This window comes from Panulirus ornatus, chromosome 12 (assembly GCF_036320965.1).
Source record: "Panulirus ornatus isolate Po-2019 chromosome 12, ASM3632096v1, whole genome shotgun sequence".
Classification (NCBI taxonomy): domain Eukaryota; kingdom Metazoa; phylum Arthropoda; class Malacostraca; order Decapoda; family Palinuridae; genus Panulirus; species Panulirus ornatus.
In genome coordinates this window covers 30407594-30423770 of record NC_092235.1, presented here as the reverse complement: position 1 = coordinate 30423770, position 16177 = coordinate 30407594, and the positions used below count along the sequence as shown (strand labels likewise).

At 43.2% G+C, this 16177-nt stretch overlaps 1 protein-coding gene across 1 annotated transcript in view; it reads left to right on the top strand.

The window, feature by feature from the left end:
• Nucleotides 1–16177, top strand: part of LOC139751996 (CD109 antigen-like) — a 364823-nt gene that overhangs the window by 206976 nt on the left and 141670 nt on the right. The window lies entirely within an intron of this gene.

Below are 16177 nucleotides of genomic sequence, written 5' to 3'. Positions count from 1 at the left end.
TTGGCAACCACCATCAAATGATTTCATCTTCATTCCACAAGCTGCCAAGCCACAAAGGCTGACTATTTCATAATTCTGAAGATCACCAAGTATTTTGGAATATATGACATTTCTCTCAGGAATTTGTGTAGGGCCACATGCCAGTGCAGTGTTATATCGTTTTGCAAGGGGAATATATCTGTTGTGTGGATTTTATTTAAGATACCAGGAAACTTCTTTTAGTTTCCATGTTCTTTTTTTCTGTTGGCTGGTCCCTGCCAAGATTTTCAGAGCCACATGCATTTCCAGGAATAGCTGTGGTTTCGGTGCATTACACAAGACAGTTAGGGAATAGATATGTGATGTGGCCATTTTTTCGTCTGTTCCTGGTGCTTCCTTGCTGTCACGGCAGAAGGTGATTGGGGCCCTGATCATACAGGAGGATGAGAGGCATGCAAACACTAGAGTGAATTGGAACGATGTGGTATACCAGGGTCGCCGTGCTGTCAATGGACTGAACCAGGGCATGTGAAACATCTGAGCTAAACCATAGAAAGGCCTGTGGGTCCTGATGTGGATAGGGAGCTGTGGTTTCAATGCATTACACATGAGAGTGAAACGAAGCTCAAGGGTAAAGGGGAAGAGTGGTTTGGGAATGACTTGGGAGTAAAGTCAGGGGTTAGTGAGAGGACAAGAGCAAGGGAAGGAGTAGCACTACTCCTGAAACAGGAGTGGTGGGAGTATGTGATAGAGTGTAAGAAAGTAAACTTAGATTGATATGGGTAAAACTGAAAGTTGATGCAGAGAGATGGGTGATTATTGGTGCATATGCACATGGGCATGAGAAGAAAGATCATGAGAGGCAAGTGTTTTGGGAGCAGCTGAATGAGTGTGTTAGTGGTTTTGATGCACGAGACCAGGTTATAGTGATGGGTGATTTGAATGCAAAGGTGAGTAATGTGGCAGTTGAGGGAATAATTGGTATACATGGGGTGTTCAGTGTTGTAAATGGAAATGGTGAAGAGCTTGTAGATTTATGTGTTGAAAAAGGATTGGTGATTGGGAATACCTGGTTTAAAAAGAGAGATATACATAAGTATACGTATGTAAGTAGGAGAGATGGCCAGAGAGCGTTATTGGATTATGTGTTAATTGATAGGTGCGCGAAAGAGAGACTTTTGGATGGTAATATGCTGAGAGGTGCAACTGGAGGGATGTCTGATCATTATCTTGTGGAGGCAAAGGTGAAGATTTGTAGAGGTTTTCAGAAAAGAAGAGAGAATGTTGGGATGAAGAGAGTGATGAGAGTAAGTGAGCTTGGGAAGGAGACTTGTGTGAGGAAGTACCAGGAGAGACTGAGTACAGAATGGAAAAAGGTGAGAACAAAGGAGGTAAGGGGAGTGGGGGAGGAATGGGATGTATTTAGGGAAGCAGTGATGGCTTGCACAAAAGATGCTTGTGGCATGAGAAGCGTGGGAGGTGAGCAGATTAGAAAGAGTAGTGAGTGGTGGGATGAAGAAGTAAGATTATTAGTGAAAGAGAAGAGAGAGGCATTTGGACGATTTTTGCAGGGAAATAATGCAAATGACTGGGTGATGTATACAAGAAAGAGGCAGGAGGTCAAGAGAAAGGTGCAAGAGGTGAAAAAGAGGGCAAATGAGAGTTGGGGTGAGAGAGTATCATTAAATTTTAGGGAGAATAAAAAGATGTTTTGGAAGGAGGTAAATAAAGTGTGCAAGTCAAGGGAACAAATGGGAACTTCAGTGAAGGGGGCTAATGGGGAGGTGATAACAAGTAGTGGTGATGTGAGAAGGAGATGGAGTGAGTATTTTGAAGGTTTGTTGAATGTGTTTGATGATAGAGTGGCAGATATAGGGTGTTTTGGTCGAGGTGGTGTCCAAAGCGAGAGGGTTAGGGAGGATAATTTGGTAAACAGAGAAGAGGTAGTAAAAGCTTTGCGGAAGATGAAAGCCGGCAAGGCAGCAGGTTTAGGATGGTATTGCAGTGGAATTTATGAAAAAAAGGGGGTGACTATATTGTTGACTGGTTGGTAAGGTTATTTTATGTATGTATGATTCATGGTGAGGTGCCTTAGGATTGCAGAATGCTTGCATAGTGCTATTGTACAAAGGCAAAGGGGATTAGAGTGAGTGCTCAAATTACAGAGGTATAAGTTTGTTGAGTATTCCTGGTAAATTATATGGGAGGGTATTGATTGAGAGGGTGAAGGCATGCACAGAGCATCAGATTGGGGAAGAGCAGTGTGGTTTCCGAAGTGGTAGAGGATGTGTGGATCAGGTGTTTGCTTTGAAGAATGTATGTGAGACATACTTAGAAAAGCAAATGGATTTGGATGTAGCATTTATGGATCTGGAGAAGGCATATGATAGAGTTGATAGATAGATGCTCTGTGGAAGGTATTAAGGATATATGGTGTGGGAGGCAAGTTGTCAGAAGCAGTGAAAAGTTTTTATTGAGGATGTAAGGCATGTGTACGTGTAGGAAGAGAGGAAAGTGATTGGTTCTCAGTGAATGTAGGTTTGTGACAGGGGTGTGTAATGTCTCCATGGTTGTTTAATTTGTTTATGGATGGGGTTGTTAGGGAGGTGAATGCAAGAGTTTTGGAAAGAGGGGCAAGTATGCAGTCTGTTGTGGATGAGAGAGCTTGGGAAGTGAGTCAGTTGTTGTTCGCTGATGATACAGTGCTGGTGGCTGATTCATGTGAGAAACTGCAGAAGCTGGTGACTGAGTTTGGTAAAGTGTGTGAAAGAAGAAAGTTGAGAGTAAATGTGAATAAGAGCAAGGTTATTAGGTACAGTAGGTTTGAGGGTCAAGTCAATTGGGAGGTGAGTTTGAATGGAGAAAAACTGGAGGAAGTGAAGTGTTTTAAGTATCTGGAAGTGAATTTGGCAGCGGATGGAACCATGGAAGCGGAAGTGAATCATAGGGTGGGGGAGGGGGCGAAAATTCTGGGAGCCTTGAAGAATGTGTGGAAGTCGAGACCATTATCTCGGAAAGCAAAAATGGGTATGTTTGAAGGAATAGTGGTTCCAACAATGTTATATGGTTGCGAGGCGTGGACTATGGATAGAGTTGTGCGCAGGAGGATGGGTGTGCTGGAAATGAGATGTTTGAGGACAGTATGTGGTGTGAGGTGGTTTGATCAAGTAAGTAATAATAGGGTAAGAGAGATGTGTGGTAATAAAAAGAGTGGCAGAAGAGGGTGTTTTAAAATGGTTTGGTCACATGCAGAGAATGAGTGAGGAAAGATTGAGAAAAAGGATATATGTGTCAGAGGTGGAGGGAACGGGGAGAAGTGGGAGACCAAATTGGAGGTGGAAAGATGGAGTGAAAAAGATTTTGAGTGATCGGGGCCTGAACATGCAGGAGGGTGAAAGGCGTGCAAGGAATAGAGTGAATTGGAATGATGTGGTATACCGGGGTCGACGTGCTGTCAATGGATTGAACCAGGGCATGTGAAGCGTCTGGGGTAAACCATGGAAAGTTGTGTGGGGCCTGGATGTGGAAAGGGAGCTGTGGTTTTGGTGCATTATTACATGACAGCTAGAGACTGTGAGCAAATGTGGCCTTTGTTGTCTTTTCCTAGCGCTACCTCGCACACATGAGGGGGGAGGGTGTTGTTATTCCATATGTGGTAGGGTGGCGATGGGAATCAATAAAGGCAGACAGTGTGAATTATGTACATGGGTATATATGTATATGTCTGTGTGGGTATATATATGTATACATTGAGATGTATAGGTATATATATTTGCGGGTGTGGATGTGTATGTATATACATGTGTATGTGGGTGGGTTGGGCCATTCTTTCGTCTGTTTCCTTGCGCTACCTCGCTAATGCGGGAGACAGCGACAAAGCAAAATAAATAAATATATATATATATATATATATATATATATATATATATATATATATATATATATATATATATATATATATTTTACTTTGTCACTGTCTCCCGCGTTAGCAAGGTAGTGCTAGGAAATAGATGAAAGAATGGCCCAACCCACCCACATTCACATGGATATACATACACGTCCACACACAGCACATTTTTTTTTTCTTGCTTTGTCGCTGTCTCCCGCGTTTGCGAGGTAGCGCAAGGAAACAGACGAAAGAAATGGCCCAATCCACCCCCATACACATGTGTATACATACACGTCCACACACAGCACTTTTTTTTTTCTTGCTTTGTCGCTGTCTCCCTCATTTGCGAGGTAGTGCAAGGAAACAGACGAAAGAAATGGCCCAACCCACCCCCATACACATGTATATACATACGTCCACTCACGCAAATATACATACCTACACAGCTTTCCATGGTTTATCCCAGACGCTTCACATGCCCTGATTCAACCCACTGACAGCACGTCAACCCCGGTATACCACATCGATCCAATTCACTTTATTCCTTGCCCTCCTTTCACCCTCCTGCATGTTCAGGCCCCGATCACACAAAACCTTTTTCACTCCATCTTTCCACCTCCAATTTGGTCTCCCACTTCTCTTCGTTCCCTCCACCTCCGACACATATATCCTCTTGGTTAATCTTTCCTCACTCATTCTCTCCATGTGCCCAAACCATTTCAAAACACCCTCTTCTGCTCTCTCAACCACGCTCTTTTTATTTCCAAACATCTCTCTTACCCTTACATTACTTACTCGATCAAACCACCTCACACCACACATTGTCCTCAAACATCTCATTTCCAGGACATCCATCCTCCTGCGCACAACTCTATCCACTCCCAGATATCTAAAACACTTTACTTCCTCCAGTTTTTCTCCATTCAAACTTACCTCCCAATTGACTTGACCCCTCAACCCTACTGTACCTAATAACCTTGCTCTTATTCACATTTACTCTTAACTTTCTTCTTTCACACACTTTACCAAACTCAGTCACCAGCTTCTGCAGTTTCTCACATGAATCAGCCACCAGCGCTGTATCATCAGCGAACAACAACTGACTCACTTCCCAAGCTCTCTCATCCCCAACAGACTTCATACTTGCCCCTCTTTCCAAAACTCTTGCATTCACCTCCCTAACAACCCCATCCATAAACAAATTAAACAACCATGGAGACATCACACACCCCTGCCGCAAACCTACATTCACTGAGAACCAATCACTTTCCTCTCTTCCTACACGTACACATGCCTTACATCCTCGATAAATAAAAACTTTTCACTGCTTCTAACAACATATACATACCTATACATCTCAACGTATACATGTATATACACACACAGACATATACATATTTACAAATGTACATAACTCATACTGTCTGTCCTTATTCATTCCCGTCGCCACCCCGCCACACATGAAATGACATCCCCCTCCCTCCACATGTGAGTGAGGTAGCGCACACTCAGTCTCTAGCTGTCATGTATAATGCACCAAAATACATATATGTATATATATATATATATATATATATCTTTTCTTTCTTTCATACTATTCGCCATTTCCCGCATTAGCGAGGTAGCGTTGAGAACATAGGACTGGGCCCTTGAGGGAATATCCTCACCTGGACCCCTTCTCTGTTCCCTCTTTTGGAAAATTAAAAAAAAAAAAAAAAAAAAAAGTGAGAGGGGAGCATTTGCAGCCCCCCGCTCCCTCCCCTTTTAGTCGCCTTCTACGACACGCAGGGAATACGTGGGAAGTATTCTTTCTCCCCTATCCCCAGGGATAATATATATATATATATATATATATATATATATATATATATATATATATATATATATATATATATATATATATATATATATATATTATCTCGGAAAGCAAAAATGGGTATGTTTGAAGGAATAGTGGTTCCAACAATGTTGTATGGTTGCGAGGCGTGGACTATGGATAGAGTTGTGCGCAGGAGGATGGATGTGCTGGAAATGAGATGTTTGAGGACAATGTGTGGTGTGAGGTGGTTTGATCGAGTAAGTAACGTAAGGGTAAGAGAGATGTGTGGAAATAAAAAGAGCGTGGTTGAGAGAGCAGAAGAGGGTGTTTTGGTCACATGGTCACAGAGGGTGGTTTGGTCACATGGAGAGAATGAGTGAGGAAAGATTGACCAAGAGGATATATGTGTCGGAGGTGGAGGGAACGAGGAGAAGAGGGAGACCAAATTGGAGGTGGAAAGATGGAGTGAAAAAGATTTTGTGTGATCGGGGCCTGAACATGCAGGAGGGTGAAAGGAGGGCAAGGAATAGAGTGAATTGGATCGATGTGGTATACCGGGGTTGACGTGCTGTCAGTGGATTGAATCAGGGCATGTGAAGCGTCTGGGGTAAACCATGGAAAGCTGTGTAGGTATGTATATTTGCGTGTGTGGACGTATGTATATACATGTGTATGGGGGTGGGTTGGGCCATTTCTTTCGTCTGTTTCCTTGCGCTACCTCGCAAACGCGGGAGACAGCGACAAAGCAAAAAAAAAGATATATATATATATATATATATATATATATATATATATATATATATATATATATATTGGAAAGGATCCCAATTTTGCGAATGATCAAGATTTTCTATGAGTCCATGGGGAAAATGAAACACAACAAGCTCCCAAGTGCACTCCCGTGCAACAATCACATCATATATGTATATATATATATATTCTATTTTGCTTTGTTGCTGTCTCCCGCGTTAGCGAGGTACCACAAGGAAACAGACGAAAGAATGGCCCAACCCATCCACATTCACATGTATATACATACACGTCCACACACGCAAATATACATACCTATACATCTCAACTTATACATAAATATACACACACAGACATATACATATATACACATGTACATAATTCATACTGTCTGCCTTTATTCATTCCCATCGCCACCCCGCCACATATGAAATAACAACCCCCTCCCCCCTCATGTGTGCGAGGTAGCGCTAGGAAAAGACAACAAAGGCCCCATTCGTTCACACTCAGTCTCTAGCTGTCATGTAATAATGGTTTACCCCAGATGCTTCACATGCCCTGGTTCAATCCATTGACAGCACGTCAACCCCGGTATACCACATCGTCCCAATTCACTCTATTCCTCTTTTTATTACCACAAATCTCTCTTACCCTGTTATTACTTACTCGATCAAACCATCTCACACCACATATTGTCCTCAAACATCTCATTTCCAGCACATCCACTCTCCTGCGCACATCTCTATCCATAGCCCACGCCTCGCAACCATACAACTTTGTTGGAACCACTTTTCCTTCAAGCATACCCTTTTTGCTTTCCGAGATAATGTTCTTCACTTCCACACATTCTTCAAGGCTCCCAGAATTTTCGCCCCCTCCCCCACCCTATGATTCACTTCCACTTCCATGGTTCTGTCCGCTGCCAAATCCACTCCCAGATATCTAAAACACTTTACTTCCTCCAGTTTTTCTCCATTCAAACTTACCTCCCAATTGACTTGACCTTCAACCCTACTGTACCTAATAACCTTGCTTGTTTTCACATTTGCTCTCTACTTTCATCTTTGTATTTTCATACTATTTGCCATTTCCCGCGTTAGCGAGGTAGCGTTAAGAACAGAGAACTGGGCCTTAGAGGGAATATCCTCATCTGACCCCTTTCTCTGTTCCTTCTTTTGGAAAATTAAAAAAAAAGCAAGAGAGGGGAGGGTTTCCAGCCACCCGCTCCCTCCTCTTTTAGTTGCCTTCTACGACACGCAGGTAATGCGTGGGAAGTATTCTTTCTCCCCTCTCCCCAAGGATAATATATATTTATATTTATTATTTTTTTATTATACTTTGTCGCTGTCTCCCGCATTTGCGAGGTAGCGCAAGGAAACAGATGAAAGAAATGGCCCAACCCCCCCCCATACACATGTATATACATACGTCCACACACGCAAATATACATACCTACACAGCTTTCCATGGTTTACCCCAGACGCTTCACATGCCTTGATTCAATCCACTGACAGCACGTCAACCCCGGTATACCACATCGCTCCAATTCACTCTATTCCTTGCCCTCCTTTCACCCTCCTGCATGTTCAGGCCCCGATCACACAAAATCTTTTTCACTCCATCTTTCCACCTCCAATTTGGTCTCCCTCTTCTCCTCGTTCCCTCCACCTCCGACACATATATCCTCTTGGTCAATCTTTCCTCACTCATTCTCTCCATGTGCCCAAACCACTTCAAAACACCCTCTTCTGCTCTCTCAACCACGCTCTTTTTATTTCCGCACATCTCTCTTACCCTTACGTTACTCACTCGATCAAACCACCTCACACCACACATTGTCCTCAAATATCTCATTTCCAGCACATCCATCCTCCTGCGCACAACTCTATCCATATCCCATGCCTCGCAACCATACAACATTGTTGGAACCACTATTCCTTCAAACATACCCATTTTTGCTTTCCGAGATAATGGTCTCGACTTCCACACATTCTTCAAGGCCCCCAGAATTTTCGCCCCCTCCCCCACCCTATGATCCACTTCCGCTTCCATGGTTCCATCCGCTGCCAGATCCACTCCCAGATATCTAAAACACTTCACTTCCTCCAGTTTTTCTCCATTCAAACTCACCTCCCAATTGACTTGACCCTCAACCCTACTGTACCTAATAACCTTGCTCTTATTCACATTTACTCTTAACTTTCTTCTTGCACACACTTTACCAAACTCAGTCACCAGCTTCTGCAGTTTCTCACATGAATCAGCCACCAGCGCTGTATCATCAGCGAACAACAACTGACTCACTTCCCAAGCTCTCTCATCCCCAACAGACTTCATACTTGCCCCTCTTTCCAAAACTCTTGCATTTACCTCCCTAACAACCCCATCCATAAACAAATTAAACAACCATGGAGACATCACACACCCCTGCCGCAAACCTACATTCACTGAGAACCAATGACTTTCCTCTCTTCCTACACGTACACATGCCTTACATCCTCGATAAAAACTTTTCACTGCTTCTAACAACTTTCCTCCCACACCATATATTCTTAATACCTTCCACAGAGCATCTCTATCAACTCTATCATATGCCTTCTCCAGATCCATAAATGCTACATACAAATCCATTTGCTTTTCTAAGTATTTCTCACATACATTCTTCAAAGCAAACACCTGATCCACACATCCTCTACCACTTCTGAAACCACACTGCTCTTCCCCAATCTGATGCTCTGTACATGCCTTCACCCTCTCAATCAATACCCTCCCATATAATTTACCAGGAATACTCAACAAACTTATACCTCTGTAATTTGAGCACTCACTCTTATCCCCTTTGCCTTTGTACAATGGCACTATGCATGCATTCCGCCAATCCTCAGGCACCTCACCATGAGTCATACATACATTAAATAACCTTACCAACCAGTCAACAATACAGTCACCCCCTTTTTTAATAAATTCCACTGCAATACCATCCAAACCTGCTGCCTTGCCGGCTTTCATCTTCCGCAAAGCTTTCACTACCTCTTCTCTGTTTACCAAATCATTTTCCGTAACCCTCTCACTTTGCACACCACCTCGACCAAAACACCCTATATCTGCCACTCTATCATCAAACACATTCAACAAACCTTCAAAATACTCACTCCATCTTCTCACATCACCACTACTTGTTATCACCTCCCCATTTGCGCCCTTCACTGAAGTTCCCATTTGCTCCCTTGTCTTACGCACTTTATTTACCTCCTTCCAGAACATCTTTTTATTCTCCCTAAAATTTAATGATACTGTCTCACCCCAACTCTCATTTGCCCTTTTTTTCACCTCTTGCACCTTTCTCTTGACCTCCTGTCTCTTTCTTTTATACATCTCCCACTCAATTGCATTTTTTCCCTGCAAAAATCGTCCAAATGCCTCTCTCTTCTCTTTCACTAATACTCTTACTTCTTCATCCCACCACTCACTACCCTTTCTAATCAACCCTCCTCCCAGTCTTCTCATGCCACAAGCATCTTTTGCGCAATCCATCACTGTTTCCCTAAATACATCCCATTCCTCCCCCACTCCCCTTACTTCCATTGTTCTCACCTTTTTCCATTCTGTACTCAATCTCTCCTGGTACTTCCTCACACAGGTCTCCTTCCCAAGCTCACTTACTCTCACCACCCTCTTCACCCCAACATTCACTCTTCTTTTCCAAAAACCCATACAAATCTTCACCTTAGCCTCCACAAGATAATGATCAGACATCCCTCCAGTTGCACCTCTCAGCACATTAACATCCAAAAGTCTCTCTTTTGCACGCCTGTCAATTAACACGTAATCCAATAACGCTCTCTGGCTATCTCTCCTACTTACATAAGTATACTTATGTATATCTCGCTTTTTAAACCAGGTATTCCCAATCATCAGTCCTTTTTCAGCACATAAATCTACAAGCTCTTCACCATTTCCATTTACAACACTGAACACCCCATGTATACCAATTATTCCCTCAACTGCCACATTACTCACCTTTGCATTCAAATCACCCATCACTATAACCCGGTCTCGTGCATCAAAACCACTAACACACTCATTCAGCTGCTCCCAAAACACTTGCCTCTCATGATCTTTCTTCTCATGCCCATGTGCATATGCACCAATAATCACCCACCTCTCTCCATCAACTTTCAGTTTTACCCATATTAATCGAGAATTTACTTTCTTACATTCTCTCACATACTCCCACAACTCGTGTTTCAGGAGTATTGCTACTCCTTCCCTTGCTCTTGTCCTCTCACTAACCCCTGACTTTACTCCCCAGACATTCCCAAACCACTCTTCCCCTTTACCCTTGAGCTTTGTTTCACTCAGAGCCAAAACATCCAGGTTCCTTTCCTCAAACATACTACCTATCTCTCCTTTTTTCACATCTTGGTTACATCCACACACATTTAGGCACCCCACTCTGAGCCTTCGAGGAGGATGAGCACTCCCCATGTGACTCCTTCTGTTTCCCATTTTAGAAAGTTAATACAAGGAGGGGAGGATTTCTGGCCCCCCGCTCCCGTCCTCTCTATATATAAATACGAATAAAGTGTATATGAACGCGCACCTTCATAGAAAATACAAAGCTCCATCAGCCAGGATCGAACCTGGGACCCCTTGTGCAAGAGGCAGGCATGCTAACCGCTAGGCTAAGGGACTGTATGATAGGAAACAACTATTCGAAATACTAAGTACTCGAATACCCTTCATCTCACTATGGTGAGCAACGGGTCTATCGGTTGTTTCCAAATAGAACGCATAGCCAGCTGAGAGCGTTTTACCGAACCTGACTGTACAACGCGGAGTTATATGAATACGAATAAAGTGTATATGAACGCGCACCTTCATAGAACATGCCTGCCTCTTGCACAAGGGGTCTCAGGTTCGATCGTGGCTGATGGAGCTTTGTATGTTCTATGTGTTCTGTTCAGAAACAACCGATAGACCCCGTTGCTCACCATAGTGAGATGAAGGGTATTCGAGTACTTAGTATTTCGAATAGTTGTTTCCTATTATACAGTCCCTTAGCCTAGCGGTTAGCATGCCTGCCTCTTGCACAAGGGGTCCCAGGTTCGATCGTGGCTGATGGAGCTTTGTATGTTCTATGAAGGTGCGCGTTCATATACACTTTATTCGTATTCATATAACTCCGCGTTGTACAGTCAGGCTCGGTAAAACGCTCTCAGCTGGCTATGTGTTCTGTTCGGAAACAACCGATAGACCCCGTTGCTCACCATAGTGAGACGAAGGGTATTCGAGTACTTAGTATTTCGAATAGTTGTTTCCTATTATACAGTCCCTTAGCCTAGTGGTTAGCATGCCTGCCTCTTGCACAAGGGGTCCCAGGTTCGATCCTGGCTGATGGAGCTTTGTATGTTCTATGAAGGTGCGCGTTCATGTACACTTTATTTGTATTCATATAACTCCGCATTGTACAGTCAGGTTCGGTAAAATGCTTTCAGCTGGCTATGTATTCTGTTCAGAAACAACCGATAGACCCCGTTGCTCACCATAGTGAGACGAAGGGTATTCGAGTACTTAGTATTTCGAATAGTTGTTTCCTATTATACAGTCCCTTAGCCTAGCGGTTAGCATGCCTGCCTCTTGCACAAGGGGTCCCAGGTTCGATCCTGGCTGATGGAGCTTTGTATGTTCTATGAAGGTGCGCATTCATATACACTTTATTCGTATTCATATAACTCCACGTTGTACAGTCAGGTTCGGTAAAACGCTCTCAGCTGGCTATGTTTTTTGTTTGGAAACAACCGATAGACCCTGTTGCTCACCATAGTGAGACGAAGGGTATTCGAGTACTTAGTATTTCGAATAGTTGTTTCCTATTATACAGTTCCTTAGCCTAGCGGTTAGCATGCCTGCCTCTTGCACAAGGGGTCCCAGGTTCGATCATGGCTGATGGAGCTTTGTATGTTCTATGAAGGTTTTTTTTTATTATACTTTGTCGCTGTCACCCGCGTTTGCGAGGTAGCGCAAGGAAACAGACGAAAGAAATGGCCCAACCCCCCCATACACATGTATATACATACCTCCACACACGCAAATATACATACCTACACAGCTTTCCATGGTTTACGACAGACGCTTCACATGCCTTGATTCAATCCACTGACAGCGCGTCAACCCCGGTATACCACATCGCTCCAATTCACTCTATTCCTTGTCCTCCTTTCACCCTCCTGCATGTTCAGGCCCCAATCACACAAAATCTTTTTCACTCCATCTTTCCACCTCCAATTTGGTCTCCCTCTTCTCCTCGTTCCCTCCACCTCCGACACATATATCCTCTTGGTCAATCTTTCCTCACTCATTCTCTCCATGTGCCCAAACCACTTCAAAACACCCTCTTCTGCTCTCTCAACCACGCTCTTTTTATTTCCACACATCTCTCTTACCCTTACGTTACTCACTCGATCAAACCACCTCACACCACACATTGTCCTCAGACATCTCATTTCCAGCACATCCATCCTCCTGCGCACAACTCTATCCATAGCCCACGCCTCGCAACCATACAACATTGTTGGAACCACTATTCCTTCAAACATACCCATTTTTGCTTTCCGAGATAATGTTCTCGACTTCCACACATTCTTCAAGGCCCCCAGAATTTTCGCCCCCTCCCCCACCCTATGATCCACTTCCGCTTCCATGGTTCCATCCGCTGCCAGATCCACTCCCAGATCTCTAAAACACTTCACTTCCTCCAGTTTTTCTCCATTCAAACTCACCTCCCAATTGACTTGACCCTCAACCCTACTGTACCTAATAACCTTGCTCTTATTCACATTTACTCTTAACTTTCTTCTTGCACACACTTTACCAAACTCAGTCACCAGCTTCTGCAGTTTCTCACATGAATCAGCCACCAGCGCTGTATCATCAGCGAACAACAACTGACTCACTTCCCAAGCTCTCTCATCCCCAACTGACTTCATACTTGCCCCTCTTTCCAAAACTCTTGCATTTACCTCCCTAACAACCCCATCCATAAACAAATTGAACAACCATGGAGACATCACACACCCCTGCTGCAGACCTACATTCACTGAGAACCAATCACTTTCCTCTCTTCCTACACGTACACATGCCTTACATCCTCGATAAAAACTTTTCACTGCTTCTAACAACTTTCCTCCCACACCATATATTCTTAATACCTTCCACAGAGCATCTCTATCAACTCTATCATATGCCTTCTCTATGAAGGTGCGCGTTCATATACACTTTATTCATATTCATATAACTCCGCATTGTACAGTCAGGTTCGGTAAAACGCTCTCAGCTGGCTATGTGTTCTGTTCGGAAACAACCGATAGACCCCGTTGCTCACTATAGTGAGACGAAGGGTATTCGAGTACTTAGTATTTCGAATAGTTGTTTCCTATTATACAGTCCCTTAGCCTAGCGGTTAGCATGCCTGCCTCTTGCACAAGGGGTCCCAGGTTCGATCCTGGCTGATGGAGCTTTGTATGTTCTATGAAGGTGCGCGTTCATGTACACTTTATTCGTATTCATATAACTGCGTTGTACAGTCAGGTTCGGTAAAACGCTCTCAGCTGGCTATGTGTTCTGTTCGGAAACAACCGATAGACCCCGTTGCTCACCATAGTGAGACGAAGGGTACTCGAGTACTTAGTATTTCGAATAGTTGTTTCCTATTATACAGTCCCTTAGCCTAGCAGTTAGCATGCCTGCCTCTTGCACAAGGGGTCCCAGGTTCGATCCTGGCTGATGGAGCTTTGTATGATATATATATATATATATATATATATATATATATATATATATATATATATATATATATATTTTTTTTTTTTTTTTTCAAACTATTTGCCATTTCCCGCGTTAGCGAAGTAGCGTTAAGAACAGAGAACTGGGCCACTGAGGGAATATCCTCACCTGGCCCCCTTCTCTGTTCCTTCTTTTGGAAAATTAAAAAAAAAAAAATTGAGAGGGGAGGATTTCCAGCCCCCCGCTCCCTCCCCTTTTAGTCGCCTTCTACGACACGCAGGGAATACTTGGGAAGTATTCTTTCTCCCCTATCCCCAGGGATAATATATATATATATATATATATATATATATATATATATATATATATATATATATATATATGTATATATATATATATTTTCTTTCTTTCAAACTATTCGCCATTTCCCGCATTAGCGAGGTAGTGTTAAGAACAGAGGAGTGGGCCTTTGAGGGTATACCCTCACCTGGCCCAATTCTCTGTTCCTTCTTTTGGAAAATTAAAAAAAAACGAGAGGGGAGGATTTCCAGCCCCCTGCTCCCTCCCCTTTTAGTCGGGGGAGGGACTATACTTAGTCGGTCTCCTGTGTTAGTGAGGTAGCTCAAAGAAACAGACAAAAGAATGGCCCAAGCCACCCACATATACATGTATATATGTAAACACACACACACACACACACACACACACACACAAACACATACATATATATCCCTATACATTTCAACATATACGTACATATATATACACAGACATATAAATATATACACGTGTACACATTCATACTTACTGCCTTCATCCATTCCTGTCACCACACCGACACATATGAAATAGCACCCCCCTCCCTCCGCACGTGCGAGGTAGCGCTAGAAAAACACAACAAAGGCCGCATTCGTTCACACTCAGTTTCTAGCTGTCATGTGTAATGCACCGAAACTACATCTCCCTTTCCACATCCAGGCTCCACAGAAATTTTCCATGGTTTACCCCAGATGCTTCACATGCCCTGGTTCAATCCATTGATAGCACATCAACCTTGGTATGCCACATCATTCAGATTTTCTCTATTCCTTGCACTCCTTTCACCCTCCTGTATGTACAGGCCCCGATTACTCAAAATCTTTTTCACTCCATCCTTCCACCTTCAATTTGGTCTCCCACTTCTCCTTGTTCGCTATACCTCTGACACATATATCCTCTTTGTCAATCTTTCCTCACTCATTCTACCCATGTGACTAAACCATTTCAATACACCTTCTTCTACTCTCTCAACCACACTCATTTTTTTACCACACATGTCTCTTACCCTTCATCAGTTACTCAATCAAACCACCTCACACCACATATTGACCTCAAACATCTCACTTCCAACACATCCACCCTCCTCCGTTCTACCCTATCTATAGCCCATGTGTCGCAACCATATAACATTATTGGAACCACTATTCTTTCAAACATGCTCATTTTTGCTCTCTGAGATAACATTTTTGCCTTCCATACATTCTTCAATGCTCCCAGAACCTTTGCCCCCTCCCCCACCCTGTGACTCACTTCCACTTCCATTGTTCCATCTGCTGCTACGTCCACTCCCAGATATCTAAAACACTTCACTTCCTCCAGTTTTTCTCCATTCAAACTTACCTCCCAAGTAACTTGTCCCTCAACCCTATTGAACCTAATAATCTTGCTCTTATTCACATTTACTCTCACCTCTCTTCTTTTACACACTTTACCAAACTCACTCACCAACTTCTGCAGTTTCTCACCTGAATCAGCCACCAGTGCTGTATCATCAGCGAACAAATGACTCACTTTCCAAGCCCTCCCATCCACAACAGACTGTATATTTGCTCCTCTCTTGAAAACTCTTGCATTCACCTCTCTAACCACCCCATCCATAAACATATTAAACAACCACGGAGACATCACACTCTCCT